The sequence below is a fragment of the Mauremys reevesii genome, linkage group 3, assembly GCF_016161935.1.
Source record: "Mauremys reevesii isolate NIE-2019 linkage group 3, ASM1616193v1, whole genome shotgun sequence".
Taxonomy (NCBI): Eukaryota; Metazoa; Chordata; order Testudines; family Geoemydidae; genus Mauremys; species Mauremys reevesii.
The window spans coordinates 8,720,574-8,741,190 of record NC_052625.1 but is presented as its reverse complement, the minus strand read 5'-3'; the positions used below and the strand labels follow the sequence as shown (position 1 = coordinate 8,741,190).

Here is a 20,617-nt window from a genome sequence, read left to right as displayed (position 1 = left end):
CTCTTCCCATGAAATCAGGTCAGCCCTGTGGAAGGGGAGGAAAAGGAGGAAAGCGTCATCTGGGGAGAAACCCTTGGGGCTGGAGAGCCAGGGGGAGTGGAAGCAGCTTTATCAAGGGGGTGATTTTTTTCATACTGGCCAGAGGCCTGCTGCAGGATTTCATATACATCATGGTGAGTGCCAGGTTATTTTTCCTCCCCCCAGGAAATGCTCTTAGCAGCTCCAGATTGCACACCTGGTTCTTTGGCTGGAGCCCTGACGGCTCTCGGGTACCTTCGTCCCGTGGAGAACTCCACCAAGCATATCTTCACTTTGAACCAACCATGCCCTCTGACACCCCCAGAGAAGGTGAATCCTGGGTTCCTGCCCATCTGTCTGGGGCAGTTTCCTCTGCCTCAGGACCCCACTCCTCTTTTCTACTTTCCCTGAAAGCCCCTCCCTAGTCCAAACTTGCTCGGATAAGCCAGTCAACTTGATTTCTACTGGCGAATAGACTCTAGAATCACTCTAGAATCCACTGGTAGAAGCTGTCTCCATTAAAACAAAACAAATAAACTAGGCTGGTTTATAATTCTGTTTGAAACTTGATCCTTTTGTTAAACTGATGGCATATTGTTTGGCCGACAGCTGCAAAAATAAAACTCTTATCAGAACAGACGGCAATGTTTTGATTTAAGAACCAGGAAGCTGATAAAAATCTGGGTCTTATGGGTTCAGGAATAAGTGACGTCATTTACAGACATGCTCTTTAAGCAGTTTGTATGTAATCCACAGACATTTATTGGCCCAGATGTGCTTACCAAGTAACTGATGTCTGACCTGAAGTATTTGCCCTTTAAAGAATTAAGGCAGACACTAGTACGGGCTTTTATATAGGCTAGAGGGGAAAATGGACTTTTAAATCCTTTGTAATAAAATTGTAATGAAACATACATCATAGTACAACGTCTGGCTACAATCCATCTCTCATAACTCTTTAAATATCAGCCAGGAAGAGCGTATTAGCATGTGCAGTATTATCACTCAGAGGGAGGGATAGCTCAGTGGTTTGAGCATTGGCCTGCTAAACCCCAGGTTGTAAGTTCAATCCTTGAGGGGGCCACTTAAGGATCTGGGGCAAAATCATTACTTGGTCCTGCCAGTGAAGGCAGGGGGCTGGACTCAATGACCTTTCAGGGTCCTTTCCAGTTCTAGGAGGTCCATATATTTTATGGAGCACTGGTAGCCACTCCACAGTTAGGGCTTATGCAGCACTCCTACTCCACAAATCAGCAGCAGTGTCCCACTCCCATGAGCCCGAATTGATGAAGGGCTGGACAGAGAGGGCTGTGGGCCCCAGGTACTTTTGGCTAGTGAACTGGAAGGAAATCCCTCTCCCGAGTCCCCACTAGAGGAGAAGAATGTCACCCAGCCCTGCCCAAGTCAGGCAGTGCTGGGTTGCCTGTCAGCTGATTGGCTCTGAGCCAATGGGCTGGTGTGGCTAGAACTGAAGAGGGACACCTGCTGAAGCCTGCCCAGGTGTTTGCTGGTGCCGCTGGAAAGTCTCAACACAGCTGGAATGTGGGGCTAGGAGATTGGCCCAGGGAGCAGCCAGGGTGAAGGAGCAGCCTGGCTCTAGAGTGGGAGTTTCTGACAGGCTCGGTGATGGAAGCCAGGCAGCACAGCAGAAATTGGGATTCACCTTTGAGCTTGCAGCTCACCCAAGCACTGGTGACCAGCACAAGGAACAGAAGGTACCTTGTTTGGCATTATGAGACTTGGGGCTGTTGGGGGTTCTGCATTGGCTTAGAGAGCATCCGCCTGTATATTTAGGTGTTGGGGACTTGATACAGGGTGCTGTTGCTGGGGTGAAGGTCTATGCAATTCACTGTAAGAGTCCCTGGTATTACCTGAGGGTTTGTCTCTGCCCAGACATAGGTGTAATCTGTAGGTCGCTATAGAACTTGTGTGTGGGTTTAATGCCTGACTCTCAGGGATTGCAGAAGGGAATGGTGGGAGGTACGCATGGTTCTCTCAGGCATGTGGCTTAGGATTTGAGCTCCACTCAGCAGAGCAGGGTGCTCCCACCACACATGCTTTCCAATCTATGTGCTGTTTGCAGTCACCCCACTGTATAAAAAACTAACCTCTCCTGAAATGTCACATGCCAGATCTCATTCTGGGTAGAATGTTTGGGGCGGGGGGAGATGAGACAGAAGAGGGGTTTTAAAGCTACAGGGCTTGATTCTCCACTCATTATTCAGAGGTGGTTATAAAGCAGGGGGCTGTCAGGCCAGTGCTCTTCGAACCAGATTCCTGGCTGGTGCTTTTTGAAAATCTTCCTAACGCTACTTTGGCTAGTCCTAGCTCTAGAATGGCTGTACACTTGAAAGTGTTTGGTCTTGATGGGGTAAAACATCTTTTTGCCTGGGATTTTAAGAGGGGCCCCAAGAGAGTTGGGAGCCCAGCTCCCATTGAAAGTCCTTGACATTTAAAGGAAGCTGCATGCCCACTTCCCTTTGAAATCCCCAAATTTAGTGTTTTTGGGTGGGGCAGGGGGAAATGGCAAAGGGAGACAGTACGAAGAGCGTTTGACGGGGTGTTTCTATTTCATACCGAGGTTGAGTGAGGCTAGCTAGAGGTTTGTTAGAGCAAATGTATAAAGGAGGTGGCATGGGACTCCACTGAAACTCCCTTTCCAACTTGCGTCTTTTACGAAGTTTTTAAGTTTTGTAAATAAACTGTGCCTAGCCCATGGAGCCAAGGTTGATGTTATACTGTATATTATGTACCATATTTCAGTATGAGAGGCTCAGCGCTGTGAAACAGAGCCATGCTGGGGATGGGGGGGAGGGGCAGCATGTTAGGGAGGTGGCTACAGGAATGATTCCTACTGAAGCAGGAGTGGGTACAATGTCTTTTGAATGGTGCGGGGGAGGAGGTATTTTTAATAGCAGCAATTAATACAAGTGCATTCCCCACAGTTCAGCTTTGCAAATGCTGGTTAATACTAGGGGAAAGAGAACCTCTTTCTCTTACACTCAAGCGGTCTGTTTTCTCCATTGCTCTGTGTCCTGTGCAGTCAGCTATGTCATTGCAAAGGTATAAACTATTAAAAAATTGGAAGGGTAATGAGTACAACCATTGCACGGGTATAGACAGGGCTGCCCAGAGGATTCGGGGGCCTGGGGCAAAGCGGGGGAGCTGCGGCTCTTGTACTCACCCGGCGGCGGTCCGGGTCTTCGGCGGCATTTCGGCAGTGGGGGGCCCTTCAGTCCCTCCGCATCTTCGGCAGCACCGAAGGGCCCCCTGCTGCCAAAATGCTGCTGGAGACCTGGACCGCTGCTGCTCCGGTGGCGGGTGCGCTGGTTCTGCGGCTCCGGTGGAGCATGCCTGCGGGACCTCCGTCCGAGCCGCGGGACCAGCACACCCGCCGCAGTCATGCCTGCGGGAGCTCAAGCGGAGCCGTGGGAAGAGAGGCACGACTGCGGAAGGTCCGCCGGAGCCAAATGCTGCCCTGCCGGGACAAAGCTGCCCCACGCGCCTGCTTGGCGCGCTGGGGTCTGGAGCCGGCCCTGTATGCCAGACACTTGGAGTATATAGCCGTAGAGCACAAAGAATTTGTATTTGGTGGCTTTGGGTTTTATTACAAGAGCTGTGTGTATAAAAAGCAATATCTGCGCATGCATATACAGGCTTTGTCCCAGATTCTCAAAGGTATTTAGGCACCCAACTGCCATTAATTTCAATGGGAGTTAGTCCCCTAAATACATTTGCAGGACTTGGGTCTATTGCTATTGATTTTGTTACATGGTAGGTGCTTGGATACTGTGGTGATGGGTGGCAATATAAAATCCTAAGACCAAATTTTTGAAAACAGGCCATTTTACAAAAAATATTTTTCTTTTAAAAACAAACCAGTTCTAATCTAGGTAAAACTGATCAGAACCTCTGAGTTTAAATTTGAAGTCAATGGGATTGCTCATGTGCTTAAAGATAAATAGATGCTTAAATATTTTGCTGGATGATGCCAGGGTGCTTCGTGCATCTTGCAGGATTCATCCTGTGACTAGTGTGCTTAGGTGGGTAGCTCAACCCACTGAAGACAGTGAAAAATTCCGTTTGATTTTAATGGTCACTGTGCTGTTATGGCCTGATCCCATCTAGCCTGAAGGTTTTTAGAAATCTATTTTTATGAGGGGAGGGAGGTTATTTCCCTTTCCTCTTATAGCTAGTTTCACTTTCTGGTACCATTTTCAAGTTTCTTGTCATTACAGGAGGATTTCAAAATTTCCCATCAATTCAAAATAAAATATCAAAATTTCTGCTCATATTGTGGTCTATGCTAGAAGCACTGCATCAGCTCACCATAGAATATCAGGGTTGGAAGGGACCTCAGGAGGTCATCTAGTCCAACCCTCTGCTGAAAGCAGGACCAATCCCCCAGACAGATTTTTCCCCAGTTCCCTAAATAGCCCCCTCCAGGATTGAACTCAGAACCCTAGGTTTAGCAGGCCAATGCTCAAACCACTGAGCTATCCCTCTGATGAAGGTGCTTTATGCTAATGGGAGAGTGCTCTGTTGTCAGCATAATTACTCCACCTCCATGCAAGGCAGAAGCTATATCGGTGACATACAAGGCTTCCCGGCAGTCCTGGTTCTTTCAAGTGTTCAGAGACTCTAGTTGGCAAAATACTTGAGCACATGCTCAAGTGGTGGGTGGTTCCATTGACTTCAATAGGTCTATATTAAGAACCCATGGAATGGGATGCAGACTACATTGCTCTATCTAGGCCTGCAGCATCCAGGTTAAAACCCACCAGCAGACTAGAAGGGTTTTATTTTGTAATGATTTTCAAGCATCTATATGGCAGGCTTCAACAATCAGTTTTATTTAGACTCTATGGGTGGGAAAGTCCCTTTTTAAAAGGTGAAATCAACTCTGCACAGTAATGAGAACCTAGCATGAACCTCTCTGCTTGGTGTCCCCGTCAGGTTCCCTTCGTTTAGCCCTGTGACCTCACTCCCGTTCCTGTTGTTTCATTAGTTGTCTCCCACAATTATTTGGTATCCCAGACCTGTGGCTCCTCCCCTTGGGCCTGCCCACTTCCTGGATACCAACAAGATGAAATTGTAAATACCTGACATCCACACAGGTAAAAGTGAGAAGCCAAAAAATTCATGATCAGGCTTGCTTTGGGTGCCAAAATGCTTGCTCAATTCTAATTAGTCTAACAGTCACACCATGCAACAGTGTCCTAAGCCTAACTATTTAGGGGCCTGATCCGAAGCCCCGTGAAGCTAGTGGAAATTGTCCCATGGACTTCAAACTGGCTTTGGATCAGATCATGTGAGAACAAAGTTTTGCATTATCGAATGTGCTGCTGTTGGTTTTCGAGGGCCTGCTTTCACCAAGCAAATTTTACCCAATAGAAGTAAATCTGCTCTGGGACAAAAAGACAGTGTACTTTGTAACAGCATGCATTTCAGATGTCTGAAGTAAATAGAATACTGAGCGATGGAATGTATGCCTACTACTAGTTTAGAAATATCCCTTCATATCTAATGCCATCTCCATAGCATCTGGTCCCGCAAATCTCCAGCACTGAATGTAGCATATAACAATAAGAGGGGTTTTGGTGGCCGTATTGGCTCTGGTGCTTAGTTAAGAGAATATCGGAGATACAGTAAGAATATTTCAGGAAATAACGGATGCCTCCTTTTACAAACAAGCGTATACCTGAATAATATCAGGAAACCCTCATAACATGAGGGTTTAAACTTGAGGTTGTGCATGGGGCAAGTTGTTAAATGCTTTATGGTAACAAAGCAGTTGTTCTCCATAATTATGACAGGCCTGATCCTGCTCTCATATGCTAGGGTATATCCAGAGTAATGCCACTGAAGATACTCTGGATTTAACAAGGAAATTATGGATTTACATGTGTGTAAATCCAGGACAGAATTTGGTCCAAGGTTTTAAAAAAATAAACTATTTCCAAAGGCATTAATTACTTCTGAAAATCCCTTCTCCTAGTGCCTGATGCAGCAAAAAACAATCTTTAGAAGGGTCAAATAAACTTCGATGGCAAATATCAGTAACATTGGAGAGCTGTTACTGCTGCCACTGAACTCCGTGGCAAACCTCCAGTCCGCTGACAAATTCTGGGAACCACATCCTAAGCATGGGTTTAGGTACCTAATTTTAGGCATCCGAGTTTGAAAATATTGGCCCAGTTCATCATTTTTACAGTAGCAAAACATCACACCAACCAACCAAAATTGCTGAGAACATCATAGAAAAATACCATATTTCTGTAGTGTTTAAGTCTTAAAAGCAGATGTTCCAATAAATACAATAAAACCTGGCCACTTTTTCTTAACTTAAGTCAGCAAAAGTTAGTTGTCTAGCAGAGGGACTTTGACCCTGAATTAAACAAAATTGTACTGGAAATTTGGGATACCATCAAATGATCTCGAACAACAGATTGCTAATCTGAGAGTGCTTGTTGGTGCATGTTTGACAGTATCCACTATTGCAAATCCACTAAATATTTTTGTGGCCAGATTCTGATTCCTTACTCTCAGAGGGCTTGTCTACACTGGAAAGTTGATTCAGATTAAGGTAGGGTGTGAATGTACAGTACTATAGCTATTCCTGAATAAAGCCACATGTAGATGCTCTTAGTCTGGAATAAGTGTGCCTTGTTCCTTTTAATCCAAAATGGACTAGTCATTCAAAAATAACGCCCTGGGTAGATAACAGAATAGTACCTTACTCCACAAGTGATCTCATCTAAATCAGTGGGTCACCTTGTGATGTAAAGTATTCTTACTCTGTTTTAATAGCATCAGCAGTCAACAATATTTAGAAATCTATATCAATGTCATCGTATTTCGGGTAACCTTTTATATGGAGGAAATTCATAAATGGTTTTTAACAGGTTATTAAGGATACAATTTTCAAAAGTGCTTAAGAATCTCAGTCCCATAGTCAAAAGTGACAGGCTTCTAAGTCACTTAGGCACTTTTGAAAATTGTATCCTAAATGATAGATAGATGTTACAAGCATTGTCTGAGCCATGAGTAGCAAGTGGCATAGATTGTTATAAGTACACATTCAGTAGATGTAATCAGTAAGTCCAGGGCCGGCGCTTCCATTTAGGTGACCTAGGCAGTCGCCTAGGGTGCCAGGATTTGGGGGGGTGGCAATTCGGTGGCGGGGGGTCCTTCCGTGCTCCGGGTCTTCAGCGGCAATTCTGCAGCGGGTCCTTCACTCGCTCCGGGACCCGCCGCTGAAGAGCCCCGAAGACCAGGAGCGCGGAAGGACCCCCTCCTGCAGCAGAATTGCCGCCAACGACCGGGAGCGTGGAAGGACCCCCGCCTAGGGCACCAAAAACCCTGGCGCCGCTCCTGAGTAAGTCATCATAAGCAACCCATTAACCTGTTGGACTCTGCTGATTAATTATTTATTAAAACCTCTATTAGTTCATTATTCCTACATGACCTATCTGTAAATGTACCCTTAATATAAAATGTGACAATTTATGGAAACTGGATGCTGCCCATATCACTGTACGTGTCAGAAACCTGGACCCTCCTACATGCAGAACTTGAAGTGGCTAGAGGCATTCCATATGTGCCAAAGCCGGAGCGTGAAGTGGCTTGACTTTGTGTGAAATGTCACAGTCTTGCAAAGAGCTGGCTTCCCGCCAGTCAGTCCTCATCTGCAAAAGCAGCATTGTGTGCTCTTTGGCCATCTCACTAGGATGGGCAAAAACAAGTCAGCATAGTGTTTTCTCAAACTTACCATCTGCCCATCTTGACCCTGCTTGGTGCCACCGCTGGGGCCACCCCAGAGATTCATGGATTTGTAGGATTGAGCCAGATCTCAGAACTCTGCAATGCCATTACCGGGCTGTTGTAACGGTACTTAGAAGACTATGTGCGTGTGGATGTAGGTTTCAGTTGGTACGCTTGCAAAGGAATATTGCATAGCACTAAGTGGCACTAGATAGTTGTTTTTGAAAACAACTAAGATCATCAACAAACTAAATTAAAATGAGTAGTTAGCCAAAGGAACCAAAAGCGAGTATCTTTTTGTCTAATCTTGTTTTGAATTCAGTCTGCTGCTGCTTGTTGTGACTCCTCCTGCTTTTTAGATCAGCCACAATCAATTAAGCCTCTCCACACTCGCTCAGTTTGTGTGGAATTCTGGAGATGATGGTCTATTAGAAGGTGTAGGGTTTTTTTTCCGCTCATATTGGTGACTTGGCATTGCTACTGTATTCTCTCTCCACTTTTGGTCATACATAACTGACTGGTAAAACAAAATTTTCTGTCTGTTTATTATGTATGGTCAAAGTCACATGTCAGCTTGCACCAAATAGACTGATTTGTCTATGTTGGTTGACATTCGGGTATAGAAACATAATCATGAATGATCTTCCTTCTCTTTGGAGGGGATCCAAGTTGTCATTTCCATATAATGTAAGAGCTCTATTTCTCTCATGTATATGTATAGCTTCAGAAGGAACGTTAACCTTTGGGTTTGATACAGTATATTTTTAACATCACTCCAGCCAAAATCCTTCTCCCCATAGACTTATTTTATGAAAACTGAGTTATATGTAAGCAAGACACTTGGGTAACTTTTCTGCATGTCTTTTACAAATAGGCACAACTTCTCTTGTATCTGCGTGTGACGGGGGTGCCACTCGCCACTGCAGCACCTCCTGCTGGCTGTCCTGGGGATTAGCTCTGCTCACCAGGTGCCCACCTCAGTTTTGTTCCAGGACTTGCACCACTCCTAGGACTGCAGCATCCTCTTCAATGACACTGTTCTTTGACTGCCATGCTTTGTGTTTTCCCCCTCCCCTTCCAGGGGACCTGCAATCTCTGGCCAGTAACTCCCTCAGTGGCAACTGTGGTCCATTGTCCCGGGGCCACTTCCCATGCGGCTCCAGCACCCTCTTCTGCCCTTGCCTCAGCCTGCAGGAGCGCTCTCTAGCTCCCCTGGTCCCTCCTTGCAATGCTTCTTCCTCCTGCTAGGAATCTGGTCTTCTGCCCTCAAGCTCCAGCCAGCTAATGAACTCTCCTCTGCCCTGCAGCCATTCTTTTATGAGCCTGCCGGGCCATGACTGGCAGCTCCTCTCAGCCTCTTTCTAATTGGCTGCCTCCCTAGGACTGCTTTTAACCTCTTTTCTGCTAGTGTAGAGCAGCCCATCACGCTGTGAGAAGCAACCTCTGCCAAAATAATCAGCTTTGCCAAGCATGCACAAGTTTTGCCCAGTTTCATAAAGTGGCTGCTGTTTCTCAAAAATCACGATGCTCTTGCTCTGTTCCTCATGAGTCTTTCAGCCTCCCACTGCTGATACAGCAAGCTTTTGCCTGGTTTAGAGACCTGGCTGCAGTCTGAATGGTGGAGGACAGCTGCCCATTGCCGTCGCATCTGGGCACTTCACAATCTTTACTACACTTCCCTTCTGCATACGGGTGTTGTGAGGGTAAGTGCTGTTATCCCCATTTTGTGGATGGAAGAATAAGGCATGGCGAGACCAAGAGACTCAGAGTGATGCAGAAGATACAAGGAGAGCAGGAATTTGACCCTAGGGCTACCAAGGCCTAAGTTAGCACCCAAATCACTGAGCCACATTTCTTTGTAGGCCTCTGAAGAACTTCTTGCGCTGGGTTAGTGCATTCGACACTGGGCAGACACATACCTCTCCTTTCCCAAACATTCTTTCAGACTATCCCCTTTCCTGGAGTTTCACTATTTCAAAGACCTTTACCAATTACAAAACACTTGAATTTTAGCAGCAGTGGGCAGCCTGGGAGAGCAGGGTAGTAACAGTTACGGGACGGCAGTCAGGAACCTTTTTCCGTGCGCGCGCGCGCGTGTGTGTGCTTGTCTGAGGTAGGCTGGCCAATGGTCCACACTCAAGCCAGGTGTAGACCTAGTGTCCAAGTCTGACTCTGGCTCAAGCCACTGTCTGGAAAAGAGAATATACCTACCTCTTTGTTGGCAACGCGCAGGATGGCTGCTGGTCTTACAGATGCAGTCCTTTGGCCACTGTGAACTTACACTGTACACCAAAAGTTACCGCAAAGACAACCGTTTCAAGGCGGTCATGGAAATTGAAATTAGAGAATAATTTAACATCTTTTTAAAGCAAAACCAATAATTGAATGTCTCAGCAGTTACCAGCACTGGCAGCTCCCAAGACTTGGCTAGCATTTGGCCTCCTAGCATCAAGCCAAACCCATGGCTGGGCTCTGGCTTGGCTGTCTGTAAAGTGTGCCTTTATGAAGTCTAGTATTAACAGCGATACGCACAGGCAGAGGCAGACATGTGATGATGGTGGGGAAGTGGGGCATAGGCAATTGTGGTGAGTAGCGGGGTTCAAAGTGAGTAATGCCGGGAGAATATTAAGACATTGCTCTTCAGCTTTGAGAAAATAAAGGAAAAAATAAGGCCAAAATTAAACCCCGACTGAGCAATGACCTTGCCTTCTTGTGAACATTGTGATGTTCCTACACCTGACAGTGTCATAATTGGCCAAATTATGTAAAGCACCATTGAAATCACCGGAGCGAAGCCAATTTAGCTCTGTTGAGGGTCCATCCCAATATGTCAAGCGTGGAAAAACTCCATCAAAACTGCGGTGTTTCGGTGGTCCAGCTGTGGCGCTCAATGGCATTTTTGTTGCTGAAGTTCACTTTGTTACAGGATGAAATCCTGGCTCCACTGAAGTCAATGGCCAAACTCCCATTGACTCTAATGGGGTTAGCATTTCACCTGTACACTTGAGGGAAAAATGTATTTCACTCACTCTCGAGTCTAAAAGCAGGAAGCATATTTCCTTGAAGGTCGCCAGGTCACGGTGGTGAATGCTGTCATTCCAGCCTGTTTTCTCTTATGGGATGGGGGTATTGCAATTTCAGAGCTAAAAGGAAATTGGATGCCTCGCAGGGAGACACTACTATGGAGAGGCAGCATAGCTCCCAATGTCCCTGTGCACTAGGAGTGAAATTCACCCCTGTGTAGGGGGCCTGTGTGAAAGATGCACCATTTATCACTTGAAGCCTGTTTTTGACAACTTAAGTGAGATTTAAGTGTGCATAGGCCTTATGGTAGCTGTCTGCCCAGGGGTGAGTGTCGCTCTAGGACAGTGGTGTGCAGACTTTTCCAGTCGCTTTCTCTCCCCCACACCATTAATGAAATCTGTCAGCGCCTCCCCCTCCATTACTCCATAAGCCAACGCTTCCTCGGCAGTGGAGCAGGGCCTGGGCGCCCAGCAGGGCTTGAAGTGTGGCACTCCCTCTCTGGCCCCTCCCTTCCTGTGGGGGCTGAACAGGGTTGGGGGTGGAGCTGGTCTGGGGGTGGAACAGGGCTGACAGCATGGTGCTCCCTCCCTGCCCCCCCATGGGGGCTGGCCCGTGCCCCATCACACGACTCCCCAGTGTTCCTCTGTCTTCCCGGGGGCGGGCATGCCCCAATGTTTGGAAACTACTTCTCTAGCAGCTCGGGACTTGACTGCAAGAAGTTTGCCATGCGTATTCATTAAATTGCATCACATTTGGTTTGGCTGTTCCATACCTCTTTGGAATGCTCCCTCCTCTAATCTCCTAAGGGTCAGTGTTTTAAAAGGTTGATCATTCATACTAGCACGTCTAGAGTGGGAGAGCACTTCACAGGCATCAATCGTTGTCAGGTAGGTGAGTAATTGTTACCCCTATTTTCTATTGGGACACTAAGACACAGATGTTAAGTGACCTGGCTAAGGTCATGCAGCAAGTCCATGGAAGAGCTTACTTTAACGGTAAATTATTTGGGGCATAGATCCACTTATTGTTCTGTGGCTAGCATGAGGAAGCCTGGAGCTAGGGACTACAGTAATACAAATGATACATAACAGCTAAGAATACAACTCCACAACTCTGGTTCAAGGCAGACCACCCTGCTTCTCTGGGAGGGAATAAATGAAACCGAGTATGAGAGAGAAACTATACCATAAGGATTTCAAAATGGAAATATGGAGGGATGTCCCAGCCTGGGCTACATGAACCAGAGTGATGGCAACAAGCAATACAGTGCAGCACCAGATATTGCAACTAATTGTGCTCAAGAAGATGACTTGCAAGTCATCACTTCACAAGCAATAAAAAGCAGCTCCTATGGGTAACACACAAAATGAAACAAGACAAGTAAATTTGTGGTCTCTAGGGCTGTGCTCAGAGTAGTTTTAGCCAAGGTGTCCATGTGGTGATATGTAACGCACGGCTTGTGTGTGATACTAGGTTGGCACAAGTTACCAGAAGTGATATAGAACGTTGGATTGCAGGATAGTCGTTGAGAACCTGAATGGGCATGTGTCATAGGATGTCATGTCATACTCCTGATTGTCAAGGAGACTCCCAATGTAGTCTATAAGCGATCGATTTTGCGGGGATTGAGATATCGCGTCTCATCTAGACGCGATATCTCGATCCCCGAATGTGCTCCCGTCGACTCCGGAACTCCACCGGAGCGAGTGGCGGTAGCGGAGTCGACGGGGAAGCCGCGGATGTCGATCCCGAGCGGTGAGGACGGGAGGTAAGTCGGGATAAGATACTTCAACTTCAGCTACGGTATTCCCGTAGCTGAAGTTGCGTATCTTACCTCGACACTGCCCCCTAGTGTGGACCAGGCCTTAGTTTCTCAAAGGGAAAAGGAAGGGTTAGCTGAGCAGTCTGGGTAAAGGCTTTGTTAGGAGTGAAAGTGAAGTCCATAGCTCATCTCTTCAGTGAACTTCTGGTTGAAACCATGTCCCTCATAAAGTGAATTAGCAGGTCCGGTTCTAGGCTTAGCTGCTGAGGTTCCAAAGAGTGGGCCAGACCCTTCATTGGTGTAAATCAGCATAGCTCCATTGTAATTAATGGAGCTATGCGGATTTACTCCAGCTGAAGATCTGACCTTTTATATCTCCAGTTCTCAAGACAGCAGTTCATGGGGGGCAAGAGAAACCTAGTTTATGATTTCAGTAGAGCCAAACTTATTGCTCACCATTTACAGTAATTTTTAGTTTGATAGTATGTTGATACAGTATTTACGTGTTTTGTTTCTTGTTGTTCGTTTCAAGCCTGTTGAGTTTTCCTTTCCTGGACTTGTAAACGTGTAGACAACCCATTACTCATGCAGGACTCTGATCTGTTTCCCCCCTACTCTGTAGAGAGTAGGGTGACCAGATAGCAACTGGGACAGTGGGTTCAGGGTAATAGGCGCCTACATAAGAAAAAGTCTCAAAAAATGGGACTGTCCCTATAAAAATGGGACATCTGGTCACCCTAGTGGAGAGTGCTTTATTTAAAGTAACACTGGCATGCACTATTGGGGGAACAGAGTCTGTGATTGCATTTCAAGCATGCTACTCTCTACTCAGAGGTATCCTTGGAGATCGCTGTGACCTCCAGCAAACTTAAATACTTAAAATAAGAGTTAATTTATTGGAAGCAAAAGCTGATTTATTTGACACTTTATTAAAAAAACTGAGTAACTGGAGTGAGCGAGCGGTAGAACAGATATGGATCAGGGTCACCACAGTCATTAGAAACGCAAGGCAATATAGCTAGCCGAGTGGATATAGCAACTCAGTAAATCGCTTGTGGGTAGGATGGGATAAATCAGCAGCAGAAACTTTATTTTTACTCAGCTGGCACAGGTTTAGGAAAGCTAAAAGAAATGTGTCTTTAATAGTGCAAAGAACAGTTTTCCCTTGCAAGCTCATTACCAATTGGTCTATGAATGTGTATTTCCTTAGGAAGATGCTCCGTATTTGAAGAGGAGTGTGTGTGTGTGCCAAATACTGCTGCAATTAGAATAGTAAATATTTGTTTTTGATTGAAAGCACAGTAAATATTTGCATAAAAACCATATAAATGGCCAAAGGCATTTCAGAGTTGCAGTGAAGCAGACTCGGCCTCTGCCCTGGCCTTTTCCTTTCTCTCTAAGAACACGCATAGTTTTGCAAGAATGAGCCAGGAATAGCTACTAGCCTCTTCTTCGCTCCCAACATCAGAGATGGGTCCAGATACCAAGTGTTCTCAAAAACCTGGAGAAGTTGGATCTGGAACCAAACTTCTTTGGAATGACTCAAACTGAAACTCTGGGGTCAGGCACCCCCTGAACTTTTGAGAAGAGTCCAGCTTCACATCTGAACATTGCAGTTAAAGCCTATCTCTACTTGAAATGTTGACTTGCCCTGTGTGGCCAACCATATTGAAGGTCTGCAATCTGGGGAAACTGCTTAGGAGCTAGACTGGGAGCTAACAATTTGTCCTAAGTAAGGGGCAGTACATAGCTACACTGCCCCAGGAGCAAACCAGGGGTCAAGTGAAGTAATGTTGAGTCACAATTCATTCCTTGGCAATCCCCTTTCTACAGGATGGCTGTATAACCTACTACTGGTCTATGATCAGATTAAACCTTGTCTACAAACAAATTGTACTGGTATAGTTAAAGTGCTTCAACATGCCAAGTGTGGACACAGTTTTATTGGTAGAAAGGTGCCTTATACTGCTATAGCTAGGGAAGGGGAATGAGCTGTATAAATATATGGCAGCTTTATACCAATATAATTAGTTATAGTGTTGGGGGTAAAAGTAGGGAAACTGAGTCCCAAATCCACCGAATTTAGGTTTAATCAATTGTTGCCTTTATTTAGACAACTTCAGACATAACTATTGTCACTTACATTGTCTGGACATAAATTTTATGCCAGACAAATAATAAGACAAGACAATTGGTAAATGGGCCCAAGTTACCACATTCAGGGGCATCTGGAAGTTCTTCCACCTTCATGCTAGTCGTTGCCTTCTCTGATCCTTTTGGTCTGGTCCGTCAGGCCCATTCTTCAGTTTCTGGTCCAGTGTTTCTCTAGTTTGGGCCCATGTTCAGTTAAATCCTTTATACATTTCTACATTGCAGATGACTTAATCTCTACCCAATCGGCTGTAACCTAAAATCCAAAGAGTTGGTGTGCTAACCCATTCGTCACGCACACACGCTTTGGTTACCCAACTTCTGTATTTTTCCTGTGGGTTTGCAGTTCCAGGGTCATGGTTTTTGTGTCACCCTGCCCGGGATCTTCCCAGAGAGAGGGTTTTTTGTTTTTTTTTATTGTTACATATTAGTATATCTTTTACTTTTATCTTCCAACACAGCATGTTACCTTTGTTCTTTCAGCAATAACATTTTCAGCAGATTAGCTATTCTGGGTTTAAAAAAAAATTGGCAAAACCACACTTATGGCAGCAACTTCACTAATTCACTATACATAATTACAAATCATTAAAAATACGGCAATCAAAGCTCTGAATCTGGCCATTAACAATTCCTCACTTTATATTTCACTGTTAGGAGTATATTATTCAGTGCTACCACTAATCTATTAGGAAGAAAGGGGAGGGAGAGTTATGGAAAACAGGATGATTCTTTGAGTTTAAAAAAAAATAGAGAGAGAAATGTTGATATTAAAATCCAACTGTTTGTGAATCCTACAAAGAAACTTCATTAGACATTTTCCTGTGAATGCATTTTGAGGGGTGTCTCAGTTTTCAGACCTTGTTTTTAATGGCACCCCAACAAAACAATAGCTTTTACTATTTTGGTATAAAAATTGCTTCCCTACATGAAAAAATAAACCACTATAAGAACTGTACATAGACCAGGCCTTAAGCTACTTTCGCCTCTCAGCTCTGCTGGTGACTGTGTGTGGGGGCGGTGGGGGTAAGCTTAGGCTCTGCCTATGCCCCACCCTTGCCTATCCACTGTCTGCCCCCTCTGCGGGAGAGGGAATAGCCACAATATAGAAGACTTTTGCCTCCACTGCACATCATTTGCAGTTGCAAGCAGCCCATAGGAGGGCAGTTAAGGGGTGCAGACCTTTGCATTTCGATGTGCAGGGCATTAAAACCTGGGAATACCTTAATGGGGCTGGGAAGCAGGCGAATGTGGAGAAGTATGATGTTCTACAAAACATTTCAAGCCCTTGTTGAAGAGATTGGGCCACTTTAGAGAGGAGACAACTCAAAAGGGTATGGGATTGAGCTATAAAATAATGAATGGTGCAGAGAGGATAGCTCTTCCTCCCTCACCAGGTAGCTTTCTCAAAAATCAAGGAGATATTTCATGACTGTGAAAGATTGGGCATTTTAAAAATGGTGATAGAATAGGAAGTTCCTTTCTACACGCGTTGCATTATTAATAGGCAACTCATTGCCACAAGCTATCACTTGAGATCAAGAGCTTAGTAGGACATTTGTATGGATAATGTTCTCATTAGAAGGGGGGGGGGGAAATACACCCTTAAGCGTCAGGACATAATTTCTTCCTAATTTTGTCACTCTTGCACATGGGAACTTTATTCCATAGTGGTCTGCCATGGGATTTCCTGCACATTCCTTTGAAGCCTATGGTCCTGGCCACAGGACACTGGAAAAGATGATCTGGTATGGAAATATCTACTATACGCTCCTAAAAATCATGAGACATACCCTGGATACTCTTGTAACATTTAGGGTAATAGCAAAAGACAAGCAAGATGACACCAATTTTATAAACACACTATCCAGATTAGCTACCAACCAAGACAATATCATTTTTCACCACAAATTTAAAAATAATGTAACTATAGTCAGCAAGATATGAAGACAGTAAGTTAACATGGGTACCAGTGATTTACATATTCAATATAATATCAGAGGGGTAGCCGTGTTAGTCTGGATCTGTAAAAAGTGACAGAGAGTCCTGTGGCACCTTATAGACTAACAGATGTATTGGAGCATGAGCTTTCGAGGATGAATACCCACTTTGTCAGACGCATGTATTCAGTATAGTTTTTCTGAACATCTGCAGAGTCAACTGAATTTCATCTGCTTTCATGGAGCATATATCTTAAAAGGTTTCATTCCATTGCCAGTTGAGGCCACAACAATGTGTAGTTAAGTGATGACATTTGGCCAAACTAGTACTTGCAATGTGAATTCTAATATTTAAAAGGGAAAAACAAAACAACGGAAGTCCATGGGAAAATTCATTAGAGCACAAAGACTTTCAGATCATTAAACTTTAAAAAAACATCCCCAAGGCAAAATGAAGAGATCTTAACAATGTAAATTGTACATAAACAGTTCCGATCCACGTTTCCTGACCCAGTCCAACTAGCGCTGAAATTAATGGGAATCTTTCCATTGACCTCAATGGGCATTGGCTCAGGCCCTGAAGGTCAAGAGAACTGAATAGCAAATTAAGTATTGCAGTTAAAAATCAAAGGTGGAAGTGCTGAAGCCTGAATAACCTCTCGTGGCCCACAGGAAGAGCCAGGAAAGCTGACGTCTTCAAGTTGATGTAGCCAAAAAGTTTCTGTAACACCAAAATTCACCATTCCGGTAATGGATTATAGTGGTGTTTGGACTGGCAATGGAACAAATCCACATTTGGAATCACTCAATACTACAGCTTAGCTAGAAGGTTTGTAGGATACTGAGTCAAGATCCATGTGAATAACAACTGTTACTCAATTTATACAAAACGCTTAAGTCCGGATTCTTCCCCTTCAATCGTCTCAGGTAATACCATACTCCATGGGCCAGACCAACATAATGCCTCATTCCAGATGTTTGATGGCATCCAAGTTTGTCTGTCAGAACTCAGAAAAGGTGAACCTACCTGCATGGGTCCTCATTACATCAGCAGAAAATGATTGCTTCATGCCTTAAAAAAAATGCTGGGGAAAGGTACAGGATTCTCACTACCTTATTCCTACTGAGAAGTTAGAGAGGTGCATACAGTTGTGGTAATATTTACTATTTGTATTACTGTAACACCTAGCAGCTCTAGTTATGGACCAGGAGCCGACTGTGCTAGGTGCTGTACTAAACACAGAACAAAAATATGGTCCCTGTCTCCAGGATCTTACAATCTGTGCTCTTTAGGAACACCCTTTGCAAGGACTAGAAGTGACGCCAGCCCCTTGCATCTCTGAATGGGGCACTGACAGATCTGTTGTTTAACTGTGTTTTTTGCTAATGGCCATGTGACTAAACATAGCAATTTTCTTAGTATGACGGGGCTACCTTAACCTGAAATCCAAACAGCAGAATGCCTGGTGAGTCACAAAAGCACAATCTCTTTGTCGCCTTGTTTTGTATTTGATTGATGAATAAGTAAATACTACTGCACACAAGGCACAATTTGCCTTTGGTACTTGCTGCTGGAAGAGGACTTTGAGGTAAAATGCTTAGCAGGATTAGAAAAAGGACCAGACCAGACCTTTATATAGATAACAAGAACTTTCAGCGTTGTCAGGAGTGAAAATAAAACCTTCCAAAGAGTTCTGGAAGGGGTAGAAACCCTGATGCTCTGTGGCAGATGCCAATCTCTAACTGATGGGGTAGGAGGGTAGGAAGAAGCTTGCCTTTTGCTGTAAATGTTTGGTACTGGCCCACTATTGGAGATGGGTCCAGAAATGAACCAGGGGTCTGAGCCAGTCTGGCAATTCCTATCTCGGTGAGAAACTCTCATTATTACAATCCAGCAGGGACTGCGATCGTATTACTCATCGCTAATAGGTGAGTTGTCAACTTGAAATAGCCACACGGCAGCAGGGTGCTCGGAAAACAGCCACAAGGAGAAAGCAGTCCCTAAAATAGCCATGGGGATAAAGCCAGCTTCCAAATAGCCACAGGGAGGAAAGTAAACCTTTTAAATAGCCGCAGAGAGGCAAGTAACCTTTCCAAAAGCAACACGTAAGCAGGTGACCTGCTATGACTTTTGGGGAGAGATTGGCATCTGAGCCAATTAACTGTAAATGCCTCTTTGGGGCTACTCCAGATGTCCTCTGCCTGCCCCATAGCATTCAGCACCATGGCCAGAGTAGGAGGGAGAAGGGAATTCTGGACCCATGTAAAGAAGAGGAAAGAATATTTGTAATTGTGCCTTGGACTGTGGGGATATTGGAGACCCTCCCCTTCTTAGGGCAGCTCCTAGCTTGGAACTGGAAGGGAACAATGGTGGTAAAAAATAAATAAATCCAGCAGCTGGGTGTGTGGGGCCTGCTTCCCAATTACGTCTGAGCTGAGTGGTGGAGGCAGGGAGCTGGTTATGGCTCCCTGATTCAGGACCGCCCCAGTGTAGGTTAGAGCAGTTTAGCAGAGTTAGTGTTAGTCTAAGGCCCAGATTTGTAAAGGTATTGAGAAGTTTCTTTCTTCAGCTGTCTAAGTCCCATTTTCCAAAGGGACTTAGGAGTCCTGTGAGATTGTTAGACTCAAAGAGCCTCAGCCACTTTTGATTTGAATGGAAATAGGCACCTAAATATCTTTGGCATATGGACCTTAGGCCTTGCACTGCTTTTGCCTAAATTCCTTTCAAAATTTCAGCCCGAGTGCCTATTTTCCATCAGTGCAACTCTGTATTAGAGGAGTGTGAGATTTAAGTGCTTTGTCCTGATTTATGCTGCTTCCGTAAGGTCCTTTGCACCTCATGACCATGCCCCCTCCTGTCCCTAACTCATCTCCTGCTCCCCCTCTACTCCAGGGAAAGGTGAGGCTCTGACGGTTCTGTGCTAGTGGAAATTCTGTGCCTGGGGAATTTTCTGCTGTGAATTGCCAGACTGTCTAAGTAGCCTCAAGTGACCTCAGCAGCCTGAAGAATCTGGCTCAGGGTCCAGCCGTTGGGGCTGACTAGCCAGCCACATGCATCTCTTCACTGGCTCCCATTGCTGAGCTACAACTTCTGCCCTGAGAAAATAATGTGTTGTGTGCACCCAAAGCCCTTCATTTATGGGTTTTCTCCGGATGTGGGTGTGTGTGTCTGTCTGTCTGTGTGTCTGTCTGTGTCTCTCTCTCTCTCTGTCTTGGCAGCAGAAAAGATCCCGTCACCTCAGGCTGTTCTGACACATGCTGGGTGACAGAGTCCTACACACTATAATTCCTCTCCATTTGTTAGGGAGGCCAATCTTGGACATGGTGCAGGCTATGTCTGTTCTGTGACTAGCATGTGGTTCTGATGCACGTTCCCTGAATGGAAGGAGATTAATGGTCCTTTCTGAGGTGTTCTCTGTCCTGAATGGGAGGTACATCCTCCATCTCAGGGCTAACAATCTACTGAGTTTATCTATCAGCCCATCCCTGGGCAAAATAACTCATTTCTATGTCTCATTGCCTCACTGGACACACCTTCCACACTATTGCTGGATTAACGCCTTCCCCAACCTCTAGTGGTTGGTTTCTCGTTTTGCACTTCAGGAGAGCCCCCAGGAACAGAATTCACACACTGGGGTCCCCTGGGTGCTGCCTCTGTCTTGTGTTTTGAGGAGTAATACCAATACCTACCTCTTAGACAGCAGTTTGTAAAGCGCTGATGAAAAGTGGGAAGTCTCCCCTCCCTGTATGGCAAGTTGTGGTGTAAAGCTACTGTGCTCCAGATGTACATCAAAGTGCACTAGGGAACTTCTAGCATGCAGCAGCAGAGTCCACACGGACAGCATGCAGTAGGCTACTGCACCACAGAGTTGCAGCCCAGTTTGCTGTGCAGTGTTTATGTAGACACAATTCTCCCCATTTTACAGAGGGGAAAACTGAGGCCCAGAGAGATGAAGTG

The 20,617-nt window shown here is 45.2% G+C and overlaps 1 long non-coding RNA gene across 1 annotated transcript in view; it reads left to right on the top strand.

Annotated features, from left to right (window-relative positions):
• The first annotated feature begins 1,543 nt into the window (after window positions 1-1,543).
• The window catches only part of LOC120401623, a 120,080-nt gene continuing 101,006 nt past the window's right edge, over window positions 1,544-20,617 (top strand). Inside the window, exon 1 of the long non-coding RNA XR_005596600.1 lies at window positions 1,544-1,733. This is a non-coding gene — a long non-coding RNA (uncharacterized LOC120401623). The remainder of the gene's footprint in view (window positions 1,734-20,617) is intronic.